At 32.3% G+C, this 13,798-nt stretch overlaps 2 pseudogenes; both read left to right on the top strand.

Annotated features, from left to right (window-relative positions):
* Positions 1-4,988: 4,988 nt before the first annotated feature.
* On the top strand, positions 4,989-8,174 carry LOC116133941 (annotated as a pseudogene).
* A 1,072-nt stretch (positions 8,175-9,246) lies between these two features.
* LOC116133920 lies at positions 9,247-11,821 on the top strand (annotated as a pseudogene).
* Positions 11,822-13,798: the final 1,977 nt, after the last annotated feature.

Raw genomic sequence — 13,798 nt, 5'->3', positions numbered from 1 at the left:
GTAATTATTTTAAAATATTAATTATTCAATAAACTTAAATCCTAGTATAATTAAAACACAAAATCAAAACAAGTTAATTACAAAATGCAATGCTTCCACTATCTTGACCCAATGCCTTCCTCTAGAAACGTATATTATGGTGGACAGGGACTTATTGAAGATAGTCTGTTGATTGAAATAATACTATGGGGTTGTTTGGATCAGAGGTAAATAAGATAATAGGGGTAATATTTGTTTATTTTGCAAGATTCCTATGCTTGGCTTGCAAGTAATAAAATATGACGGTAATCTTTTATTGTAAATAGTGGTTACTGTTGATAATGTGGAGGGTAATCTTATTACCTTATTAGGGGGTGTTATTAAAACATTACCGGGGTAATATAATTTATCTTCCCATTTTGCCCTTACTTAAAAACTGTTTCGGATACAATTGCCTTCAAATGTCTACCAAATAATAATTAGCCCAGCCCCCCTTACATTTGAGAAATTAGCTAAAACACCCCAGCCACAAAAAAGTTTAAAAGTTAAAATAATACCCCAACCACCACCGACAATCGGCATCAGTCGTTGTAATGGTGCACGACCAGCGACATCTGGCTGGTCGTGCACCGATAAGGCCTTTTTTCGGCCATGGATCATAGATCCATGGCCGAAAATGGCCAGATCTGGCGTTTCTATGGCTGTTTCACGGCCAAAGATGTGGCCGTGAAATTTTACGGCCAAAGATATGGTTGTGACATTTCATGGCCATATCTATGGCCGTTTCACGGCCAAAGATGTAGTCGTGACATTTCACGGTCATATCTTTGGCCGTGAAATGACCATAGATCTAGCTGTTTTTCGACCACAGATTTGTGATCCATAGCCATTTCTGGCATTGTCGGTGCACGGTTGACCATATACAGTCAGTCTTGTGCCATTGCGTCGACTGCCGACGGTGGTTGGCGATGGTAACTGGCTGCCGACAGTGGCTTAGGGTGGGTGGGGGTGCTTTAATAAAATTTCAAATATAGGGGATTAAAAGAAATGATTCAAAAAATAATAATAATAAAAAATACTATTATATTAATATTTAAAAACGCTATTTAGTAATCTATATAACATACCCCTCCATTTATTCTTCCAACCAAACATATTATTTACCAATTTATTCGAACCAACCAAACATATTTTCTAAACATTCCCAGTAATCTTCAAGGTGATATTTCTTTCCGTTAATATAATATATCCCTATAATAAAATGTTATATGATCCAAACGCCTCTTATGAGATACCAAACACAGGATTTAAAGAGATTAGTGCATTGAGCTAATCTTTTATAAGCTTAATATGTTTCTTACTAACACATGTTAAAATTCTCAATATTATTATTTAAAGTAACTTTAGGTTATCAATTATGTTAGATTCTACTAGAAATTTATAACTAATTTTGCTCATTACACAAAAATATAAGAGAAAGTGCCTAAGGCAACAAAGGTACATATAAATGACAACAAGATGATATGTGAGTTGAAGTCTTAAATTCACTAATTTTATTTCCAAAAGCACTTAGAGTTCAAAATATCATTAGTTTTTCAATAGAGCAAGATGTTTTCTACATTTTGTGGGAGCTTACTATTGTATATCTCAACCTTTTGAACTATTGGTGAATCAAAATGTTGAAGACATGTGTTAATGTTGTGATTTGCATCAACGAGAAGTACGTAGAATATGTGATGAAATATATGTAAGAAATTTGTATGAAATTTGAGATTTGATGCGAGATCAATGAATGAATGAAGAGTACAAACAAAAGATTTTTAGAGTGGTTATCATGTTAGACGCAAATCCTACGTACGTCCATTGTTTTTGTATTACTTTTTGAGTGTTTTTATGTACAAGTATGACTTGCATAAAATATGAACAAGGCGTCCCAAAAAAAGATCCCTTAATTTGGATGAAAAGTCAACTTATATATTGCTATAATGAAAAATTTGTAAATAAAGTTAATCTAAAATGAAAGGACATATAGCATGAATCCGCTCTCTATAGATTGACCGCACAACATGATATCAAAAAATTTGGCGTATGACTTCATGTCAAAGCATAAAACTGATTCTATTTATTAAGAACTTGGAAAAATCATGAAAACAAGATTAAGGAGATTGATTAAAGGTGGAATAATTTGTATAAAAGACAATATCATAATTGTTTTTTAGAGTTAACCAAATTAAACTTTAATGTTTATAGTCATTTTAAGAAGTTATTAATATATATGTCAAAATATTTAAAAATAAAAATTTTGGGACAAATTTTTTAATTAATCGCTAAAAGAAGAATCTTAACCATTGTTATGTAAGAGAGGGGGGCAAATCCTTTGAGTCATATATTTTTTTAATAATCAGGGTGTCTGGGTTGGTTTGCACGCAACTTAATTAATCTCCAAATCTATGAATACCCACAATTCTAATGGATAAATAAATCATAAATGTGATAGATGAACACGTTGTAGACTCGAATACAAGATATCTAAGACCATCTCCAACCACAATACCAATAGTACAAGTTTACACCAAATTTGTGTGACTTTTGGTGTATTTTACATTTTTACATTGCATCTCCAACCCATTTCTTTCTATGTAATAACATATTAATTTATTTCACTCATTATTTAGTTAATGTTGTATTTTTTAATTTTAGTGCTTTAAATTAGTGTTAATTTATTTTGAGTATTATAGTTTAATATTTGCATTAATAAAGTTTTGTTTTTAATTTTTATAATTATTATGAATTTGTTATTATAAATATTAATATAAATAATAATCAATTAACATAAATACAAATAAAAAAATATTGTATATTGTTTAATAGTGTCAACAAATTTGGCGTGAATGTTCACTTAGGGCATCTCCAACCCTACGACACTAAAATAATGAAATTTCAACTCCAACCCAGTGCCATTTGCTGCACAAATTGGTGTCCCGCTATAGTGCCATGCCAAATTTGGTGCAACATTGTTCATTCACACCAAATTGGCGTGACATTGTTCATTCAATAAATTTTTTTTATTTGTATTTAAGTTAATTTGATTATTATTATAATATGATATAATTGAAAAAATGATGAAAAATTAAAAACAAAACTTTATTCAATGCAAATATAAACTACAATAACCAAAATAAAAATTAACACAAATAAAGAAAAACAACATAAACTAAAATAACAATTTAGTATTTCGGTATATTAGTTCCGGATCTTGTAAGATCATCAAATATTGAAAAAACTAAGTTATTTTGAGATCATTGACCTTGTTGTTAAGCTATTTTTTGCATAATTCTTGATTGCTCTTTTGAAAAACTCACGTAGGGCTCATATTCATAAATTTTTTTGAAATGCATTAATCAGTACAGAGGCTCACTATGCTCTTCGAAATGCATAATTGATTATTTGTGAGAAGAATATACTAATTCGGAAAATTAAATTACTATCAATATGAAATTTACTTTTGTGTTGTTGTTGCTTTTTTTTTTTTGTATCATTTATATTAGATGTAATGTTTTTTATATTAAATGTAATGATTTATTAAATAAAATACTTAATTTTATTAAATTAGTATAATTTTCAAAGTTATTATTATTTAATAAATATCATTCTCAATATTTATAATATATACAAAAATAATAGTGAAATATATTAATAGTTGGTTATTACAATAAAAAAAAAAATATTCTTTTTGATGTAATATTTAGTGCATAAATTAGAGATGCAATATATTTTACACCAAAAATCACATCAATTTGGAATGAAACTTGCATCAATTTAGTACAATGGGTTGAAGATGGTCTTATATCAATTGTGTAGTATTTAACGTGGGAGCATTTTTTTATACTATTTTAATGTTTTGGCATGGGTTGGAGATCTAATTTGGTGACTACAAATAATTACTTAACACTCTCTAGTATATTAGTTGAAAGAGGAATTTGGTGACACATACGATACGACAACATTATCGAACGAGAATAGTGAGAAGAAATTTAACTTTCTCGCGAATAATTGAGAGATAAAGAGAAGAAGAATAATTTAAAAAAAGTGAATATGCAAGAAGCTAGGGAATGACGTAAGCAATGGGGACAGGCATATACCCATGCGCAATCGAGCGGTCCTCCCTCTGTGTTTTATTTCTCTTCATCTCTCACTTGTTAGCGGAGTTTTCTTCTCTATTCACTACTCACTCATTTATTCTCTTTGTTTTCTTCTCTTCATTGTCTGTCTCCAACGACTTAACACACCAGAGTTTCCTACTGCTTGCAGGTAATTCGTTAGGACATGCATGACAGAAATTCTCATTTTTTCAGCTAATTTAACCCAATAATGTATATCTATATGCCATATTACCATATTAGTTTTCCTCTTACAAAAAGGCTAGGGTTTTCAATGTTTATATGAATGTGAATATGAGTTTTCTCAGGCTTTCAACAATATGAGGCTAGGCTTGTTGTTGTTGTTGTTGTTGTTGAGAATGAGAAGTATTCAGCAGCTGTCACCTTTAATCAGCTTTCTTTTTCGAATAATTTCTTCTCTCCACTAAGGAGCACACGCTTACCATATTTCAATTTTATGTCATAATCCTGTCTAGTTTTTACATTATTTTGTTAAGTCAAAGAAGCTACCTAATGAAGACTGAGATTTGGTAAAAGATGTTATAAACCAAGCGGCAAGTCTCAACTTTATTCCCCTTCTTTTAATTGAGGTTTTCATTCTTAAAATTTTCCTGTTTGGGCCTCCAGAAAACTATGTTAGTAATTTGACTGTTGAACATTCTTCTCTCTCTCAAGTAAAAAACAAGTATACATCTTGACATATAACCTCACCCAACCTTGACTTTTCTTTCAAAACACAAACCTCTTGACATGATAACCCTACCCAATTTGTGATGAGTTTGGAGGTCTTTTTTATGGTTTAACTCTTAAGGGGAAAAGAGCCTAATAATTTCTCTATGAGTTGAGCATTTTCTCAAAGTCTCTGAAAACCAAAAAAGGTCTGGTTGATGTGCCATGGAAATTCTCGACAGACAGACAAAAGGGTCAGAGCCCGTTTCAACAACGAGACACAGGCTATGCAGGAGGCTTAAGAGTAGTGCTTTTCTTTTCTTTTTCTTTTTCTTTCCTTTTTGTCTTTTAATTTTCCTTGTTTGGCAGGCTTTGATCCATTAGAACGGTGTTCCTCTTTTGGCTCCTAACCTTTTCTTTCAAGAAACGCGTGCTAAATTGTGATAACGTCATCCTCCATCCTCTACATTTTACAATGCTAACTCTGTAGCCATAGATATATAAAACAAGCATTTATTAACTCAAATTCCAAACAGGTCAGATGGGTTAATATTTAATTATCTAAAAAGTAAGTTTTGTTTGTTTAACCTTTTAATTCTTCCTTCCTAATCCTGGGTATGTGACAGTGATTAATATAAAAAGTTATTGATTAGTTTTTTCTAATAATTAATAGCATTTGAGTGGAAACCCCGTTCTTGGTGCATCATTCCTACCATTCACAACAGAAGACACATCATTAGCACAAACCTCTACTGTCCGTTTCTAGAGACCTTCACAGAACACAGCCTAATTAAGTTCCAACTTCCCCTGGTTTTTACCAAAACAAACTCTCATCATTTGGTTTTCTTTTCTTTTTGCCTCTTCCTCTTTTGTGTTTGTAACAGCGCTGCTTTTTCTTTCAGAGATGAATTGAAATATTGCTGAGTGTTGCTCACCACCAAATGAGCTGATAATTATACCTGATAACACTTGTCACCTCTTATTTGGAAAGTTCATTATTTCTTCCTGAATTTTTTTTTTTTTTTGTTTTTTTTTTTTTTTTTTTTTACATTTTAGCTTTGCCTTTTTAACTTTTTGGTTCTCTGGTTTGGGTTCTCTTCTCTCTTTATAACTTCACATTGGTTATGATTAAAGATGAGAAGTAAATGGTGGTGGTAGTATTAATGTTAGTGTTGAATTTAATGCAGCACCAATTGATATGATGGAGTCAATGGAGTCATATGTCCCACCTGGATTCCGTTTCCATCCGACGGATGAGGAGCTTGTTGGTTATTATCTCAGAAAGAAGGTTGCATCCCAGAAGATCGATCTTGATGTATCAGAGATATCGATCTCTACAGAATAGAACCATGGGATCTCCAAGGTATTCTTATTTACTTGCTTTCCTTTTTTTAGGGTTCTCATCCTATCATTAACTCGATCGGTTGAGTAGTTGAATTGTAGGGTTTTTTGTTGGATAGGATACATCGGTATTATTAACATGCAAGTGCCAACGATATTGAGTGTACATTATATGCGTATATTTTACAACCCTAGTACGCATAACTCTCGATTAAATCTGATTTATATTTATGCCTGCAGTTGATTGTTCAGAGTTGTTTCCTTAAATTTAATGAGTCTCTCCTAGGTCTGGTTAGCTTGCTATCAAAGCTTGATTTCAGGATTTACATGATCTTAATATAACTTTATATATTTTAGTATGAGAAACCTCATGAACTTATATATGGCAGTTGTGTATAACAAGAAACCTGAATGTCTATTCTCTTTTGAACACATATATGTATAAGATCTGTATGATGTTGAACAGAGAGATGCCGGATCGGATATGAAGAGCAGAACGAGTGGTACTTTTTTAGTCACAAGGATAAGAAGTATCCAACGGGGACAAGGACTAATAGAGCTACCATGGCCGGATTCTGGAAGGCAACGGGACGTGATAAGGCTGTCTATGATAAATTAAAACTGATTGGAATGAGGAAAACCCTTGTATTCTACAAAGGAAGAGCCCCCAATGGACAGAAAACTGATTGGATAATGCATGAATACCGGCTTGAATCTGATGAGAATGGTCCTCCACAGGCAAGCATTAACTCTCTCCTCTCTCTTTCAGTTGAGATGTTATATTATTAAAACGACAAAATTTTTTCTTCATGGTCTTCCACATGCTTAGTGGTTATCAACAGTGCTTCTTGCCTAATAATATGTGGATCTGTCTTTTTCATTCGTTCGTGTCCAATTAAAGGAGGGTTTGGAATCCATTACTATCAGTTTTTGTACAAAAGTTGTACAGTAACTCTTTCTTTCCAGTGGATTAAAATATAAGTACGTCCCTGATAACTTCTTAGCTAGCCATGACCTCACATAAAAAGGTTTTTATTTTTTACTTATAAGAAAACGATACCCCCCTTTTGCTTTCCATACATATATCAATATCTACGGTACCATCTCCTTGTAATGCTTTCCAGAAAGATGAGCTCCGTGCTCTAAGGTCAAAAAAGTTAATAGTAACTCTATAGCACTTTCATAGCTTTCTTCCAATTCCTTTTTGAGCATGGTCTTTCTGTCCTCATTCAGTTTGTCAAAAGCAAAACTCCAGTTTTCTTCTAAGTTTGTATCTATCATTATCACAACAGAAACAAAACTTACAGAAGAAAAAAATATTAAATTGAAAACAAATATTTTTTTTTCCCTCAACAAACTTTGAGCTCCTCAATCTCCGTTATGAATAAAGAAAAAACTTGAAGGATAGAACGGAAATTAAGTTCCCGTGTCTTTATCTTATAAACATTATCTTAAGTTCATGCAGGAAGAAGGCTGGGTTGTTTGCCGAGCATTCAAGAAACGAACCAATGGCCAAACCAAGAGCATTGAAGTGTGGGACTCTAGCTACTACTATGATGAACCAAGTGGGGTCAGCTCAGTGGTTGATCCAATTGAATATATCTCAAGGCAACCCCCAAGTTTTCTTGCTCAGAATTTCATGTGCAAGCAGGAGCTAGAAGGGGACAACTTGAGTTTCATGCACTCTGACCTATATTTACAGCTTCCTCAGCTAGAGAGCCCATCTCTGCCAATACAAAATAGGCCAAGCTCAATATCCCTAACATCAGAAAATAATGAAGAAGAAGAACATAACAAAGGGAACAACAACTCTAACAAGAAAGTGACTGATTGGAGGGCATTGGACAAGTTTGTTGCATCACAATTAAGTCAAGATCAAGACCGATGTGAAGGTGAGTCAAGCTTCGGAGCAGAAGATAATTCGGACATGGCGTTGCTGTTATTGCAAGAGTGGTAGAAGGGAGGGGAACAAGGTGAAAGGGATTCTTTTGATTGAAGCAGCTGAAACCTTGGGTGTTGGAATATGCGTAATATTTCACTAATGAAGGGCGAGAGATAAAGAGGGTTTTATTGGTACTGTACTATAAATGTTTGATGATCCTATATTTTGTAAAATTATGGTGGTGAATGAGTGAAAAAAAACTCTGCCTCTCTCTCTCTCGAAATGCAGATATTATTTTGTATGCATGAATGATGTATTAGATAGCAAATAATAATCGTTTCCATTAACAGAGCTAGAACTGCTGCCTGCACTAAACTAAGCAACAGAGTGCAAAAGAATTCATGCATGTAACTTGACTAGTTGGCTTGTTACTTAAGATTAAGGCTGAATATATAAGTTAAAGTAATAACGATCATCATTTTTAACTTTTGAAAGCTATAATGTTTTCTGGTTCTGTGTCTTCATATCTTCAAGGCGCACTAGTCCCCCAAATACAACTTTTTTCTTTTTCGCGTCATGTCACATGTGTGGCTATTCAATTAAGATTGAAACCATCGAACTCCTGAAAGAGCTTAAAATCATCGGTTAAATACTCTGACTTGATCTCTATTGCAAAGGCAAGCTAGCTTGAGTCTCATATAACCATGGCAGTACATTCTGTCAAACGATATTTGAACAAAAACGTCGTCTTCTATACTCGGATATTCAAGTATTATGGCTATGGGCGCCTTTTTTCTCGCACAATTAAATATTTGAGGGAATATTGAAGGTGAATACATGGTTGTTGGTCCAAAACCAAAAAACGTATTATATATTATAGTAAAAAAGACAAGTTCTTTACCAGGATCACTTCAACTACTAAAGCTGTTGAAAATATAAGAAAAAAGTTAATACTGATCGATCAAAGTAAACCATTACTGGGAAAATTCAAAAGTTGCAAGAGACTTTGTTAAGCTAGTCGTGCATAGACGTAGAATGCTTTCTCTCGCATGCCAATTAGCTAGCTCGAGCTATATTGGTGGTGATCAGAATTATCATTTATAGCATAGATAATACAAAATGGTCAAATTCCTGTCTGTCTTCATTACAACAAATATTGTAAAGAAAAGTGCTGGACTTTTAAGTCACTTTGAGAAAGAAAACAAAGCGTAAAATATGATGGATGAAAGTAATGTAATAGAAATGAGAAAAATTGAGAATGGTTGGTCAGCATGGCATTTGAAGCATCTTGGTGTGGGCTGGGTGGGCCATTGGGTTGTCTAGCATGCGCTGTGCAACCGTGGCTCCTGCTGGGCATGCTTGTCTTTATCCACATTTTGACTATTTATGTTTTTTTTTTTTCAAAATATGAGGCTAGGCTTGGTTGTTGTTGTTGTTTTGTTGGAATGAGAAGTATTCAGCAGCTGTCACCTTTATTTCAGCTTTCTTTTCGAATAATTTCTCTCTCCACTAAGGAGCACATCGCTTACCTATATTTCAATTTTATGTCATAATCCTGTCTAGTTTTACATTATTTTGTTAAGTCAAAGAAGCTACCTAATGAAGACTGAGAGTTGTAAAAGATTGTTATAAACCAAGCGCAAGTCTCAACTTTATTCCCTTCTTCTTTAATTGAGGTTTTCATTCTTAAATTTTTCCTGTTTGGGCCTCCAGAAAACTAGTTAGTATTTGACTGTTGAACATTCTTCCATCTCCCTCTCAAGTAAAAACAAGTACATCTTGACATTAACCTCACCCAACCTTGACCTTTTCTTTCAAACACCAAACCTCTTGACATGATAACCCTACCCAATTTGTGATGGTTTGAGGTCTTTTTTATGGTTTAACTCTTAAGGGGAAAAGAGCCTAAATAATTTCTCTATGGTTGAGCATTTTCTCAAAGTCTCTGAACCAAAAAAGGTCTGGTTGATGTGCCATGGAAATTCTCGACAGACAGACAAAAGGGTCAGAGCCCGTTTCAACAACGAACACAGGCTATGCAGGAGCTTAAGAGTAGTGCTTTTCTTTTCTTTTCTTTTTCTTTCCTTTTTGTCTTTTAATTTTCCTTGTTTGGCAGGCTTTGATCCATTAGAACGGTGTCCTCTTTTTGGCTCAACCTTTTCTTTTCAAGAAACGCGTGCTAAATTGTGATAACGTCATCCTCCATCCTCTACATTTTACAATGCAACTCTGTACCATAATATATAAAACAAGCATTTATTAACTCAAATTCCAACAGTCAGGGTTATATTTTATTATCTAAAAAGTAAGTTTTGTTTGTTTAACCTTTTAATTCTTCCTTCCTAATCCTGGGTATGTACAGTGATTAATAAAAAGTTATTGATTATTTTTTTCTAATAATTATAGCATTTGAGTGGAAACCCCGTTCTTGGTGCATCTTCCTACCATTCACCAACAGAAGACAACATCATTAGCACAAACCTCTACTGTCCGTTTCTAGAGACCTTCACAAACACAGCCAATTAAGTTCCAACTTCCCTGGTTTTACCAAAACAAACTCTCATCATTTGGTTTTCTTTCCTTTTTGCCTCTTCCTCTTTTGTGTTTGTAACACGCGCCTTATTTTTCTTTCAGAGATGAATTGAATATTGTTGAGTGTTGCTCACCACCAAATGGGCTGATAATTACCTGATAACACTTGTCACTCTTTATTTGGAAAGTTCATTATTTCTTCCTAGAATTTTTTTTTTTTTTTTTTTTACATTTTAGCTTGCCTTTTTAACTTTTGGTTCTCTGGTTTTGGGTTTCTCTTCTCTCTTTATAACTTCACATTGGTTATGATTTAAAGATGATGAAGTAAATGGTGGTGGTAGTATTAATTTAGTGTTGAATTTAATGCAGCACCAATTGATAGATGGAGTCAATGGAGTCATATCCCACCGGACCGTTTCCATCCGCGATGAGGAGCTTGTTGGTTATTATCTCAGAAAGAAGGTTGCATCCCAGAAGATCGATCTTGATGTTACAGAGATATCGTTCTCTACAGAATAGAACCATGGGATCTCCAAGGTATTCTTACTTTACTTTGCTTTCACTTTTTTTTTTAGGGTTCTCATCCTATCTTAACTCGATCGGTTGAGTAGTTGAATTGTAGGGTTTTGTTGGATAGGATACATCGGTATTATAACATGCAGTGGCCAACGATATTGAGTGTACATTATGCGTATATTTTACAACCCTAGTACGCATAATCTCGATTAAATCTGATTTATATTTATGCCTGCAGTTGATGTTTCAGAGTTGTTTCCTAAATTTATGAGTCTCTCCTAGGTCTGGTAGCTTCATCAAAGCTTGATTTCAGGATTTACATGATCTTAATTACTTTATATATTTTAGATGAGAAACCTCTTGCTTATATTGGCAGTTGTGTATACAAGAAACCTGAATGTCTATTCTCTTTGAACACATATATGTATAAGATCTGTAGATGTTGACAGAGAGATGCCGGATCGGATATAAGCAGAAGATGGGTACTTTTTTAGTCCACAAGGATAAGAAGTATCCAACGGGGACTCGGACTAATAGAGCTACCATGGCCGGTCTGGAGCACGGGACGTGATAAGGCTGTCTATGATAAATTAAAACGTATTGGAATGAGGAAAACCCTTGTATTCTACAAAGGAAGAGCCCCCAATGGAAAACTGATTGGATAATGCATGAATACCGGCTTGAATCTGATGAGAATGGTCCTCCACAGGCAAGCATTACTCTCTCCTCTCTCTTTCATTGAGATGTTTCTATAATTTGTATAAAAGACAATATCATAATTGTTTTTTAGAGTTAAACAAATTAAACTTGAATGTTTATAGTCATTTTAAGAAGTTATTAATATATATGTAAAAATATTTAAAATTAAAAATTTTGGTACAAATTTTTTAATTAATCGCTAAAAGAAGAATCTTAACCATTGTTATGTAAGATGAGAATTTGAGTCATATATTTTTTTAATAATCAGGGTGTCTGGGTTGGTTTGCACGCAACTCAATTAATCTTCGAAATCTATTAAATACCCTACAATTTTAATGGATCAAGTAAATCATAAATGTGATAGATGAACACGTTGTATGACTCGAATACAAGATCTCTAAGACCATCTCTAACCACAAACACCAAATTAGTGCAAGTTTCACACCAAATTTGTGTGATTTTTGGTGTATTTTACTATTGCATCTCCAACTCATTGCATCAAATATTACACCAAAAAGAATATTCCTTAGAATATTCTTTTTCTTTTTCTTTCTATGTAATAATCAACAATTAATTTATTTCACTCATTATTTTAGTTAATGTTGTATTTTTTTTTAATTTTAGTGCTTTTAAATTAGTGTTAATTTTTATTTTGAGTTATTGTAGTTTAATATTTGCATTAAATAAAGTTTTGTTTTTAATTTTTATAATTATTATGAATTTATTATTATAAATATTAATATAAATAATAATCAAATTAACATAAATACAAATAAAAAAATAAAAAATATATTTGTATATTGTTTAAACAGTGTCACACCAAATTTGGCGTGATACTCTTCACTTAGGGCATCTCCAACCCTACGTTATTTTGGTGTAAAAACACTAAAATAATGCAAATTTCAACTCCAACCCAGCGCCATTTGCTGCACCAAATTGGTGCCCCGCTACAGTGCCACGCCAAATTTGGTGCAACATTGTTCATTCACACCAAATTGGCGTGGCATTGTTCATTCAGTAAATTTTGTTTTTATTTAAATTTTTTTATTTATATTTAAGTTAATTTGATTATTATTTAGAATAATGATATAATTAAAAAAATAATGAAAAATTAAAAACAAAACTTTATTCAATGCAAATATTAAACTACAATAACTCAAAATAAAAATTAACACTCAAATTAAAAGAAAATACAATATAAACTAAAATAACAATTTAGTATTTCGGTAGATTAGTTCCGGATTCTGTAAGATCATCAAAATATTGGAAAAAACTGAAGTTATTTTGAGATTATTGACCTTGTTGTTGAGCTATTTTTTGCATAATTCTTGATTGCTCATTTTGAAAAATTCACGTAGGCTTGGATCAGTTACGAAATTCAAATCCTTGAATAATTTTTTTTGAAATGCATTAATCAAGGATACAGAGGCTCACCATGCTCTTCGAAATGCATTAATTGATTATTTGTGGGAAGAATATACTAATTCAGGAAATTAAATTACTATCAATATGAAATTTTATGAAATTTTACTTTTGTGTTGTTGTTGTCTTTTTTTTTTGGTATCATTTTATATTAGATGTAATGTTTTTTTTTTTTTATATTAAATGTAATGTTTATTTAATTAAATAAATACTTAATTTTATTAAATTAGTATAATTTTTAAAGTTATTATTATTTAATAAAAATATCATTCCTAATATTTAATTAATATATACAAAAATAATAAGTGAAATATATTAATGATTGATTATTACAATTAAAAAAAAAAAGAATATTCTTTTTGATGTAATATTTGGTACAACGGGTTAGAGATGCAATAGTATTTTACATAAAAAATCACATCAATTTAGTATGAAACTTGCACCAATTTGGTATAATGGGTTGGAAATGGTCTTATATCAATTTGTTGTAGTATTTAATGAGCATTTTTTTACACCATTTTAGTGTTTTGGCGCTGAGTTGGAGATGCCTAATTTGGTGACTACAAATAATTACTTAACACTATATTTCTCCTCTAGT

The sequence above is a fragment of the Pistacia vera genome, unplaced genomic scaffold, assembly GCF_008641045.1.
Source record: "Pistacia vera cultivar Batoury unplaced genomic scaffold, PisVer_v2 Contig277, whole genome shotgun sequence".
NCBI classification, from domain to species: Eukaryota; Viridiplantae; Streptophyta; class Magnoliopsida; order Sapindales; family Anacardiaceae; genus Pistacia; species Pistacia vera.
The sequence above is the reverse complement of the archived record's forward strand: the minus strand, read 5'-3'. Positions and strand labels throughout refer to the sequence as shown.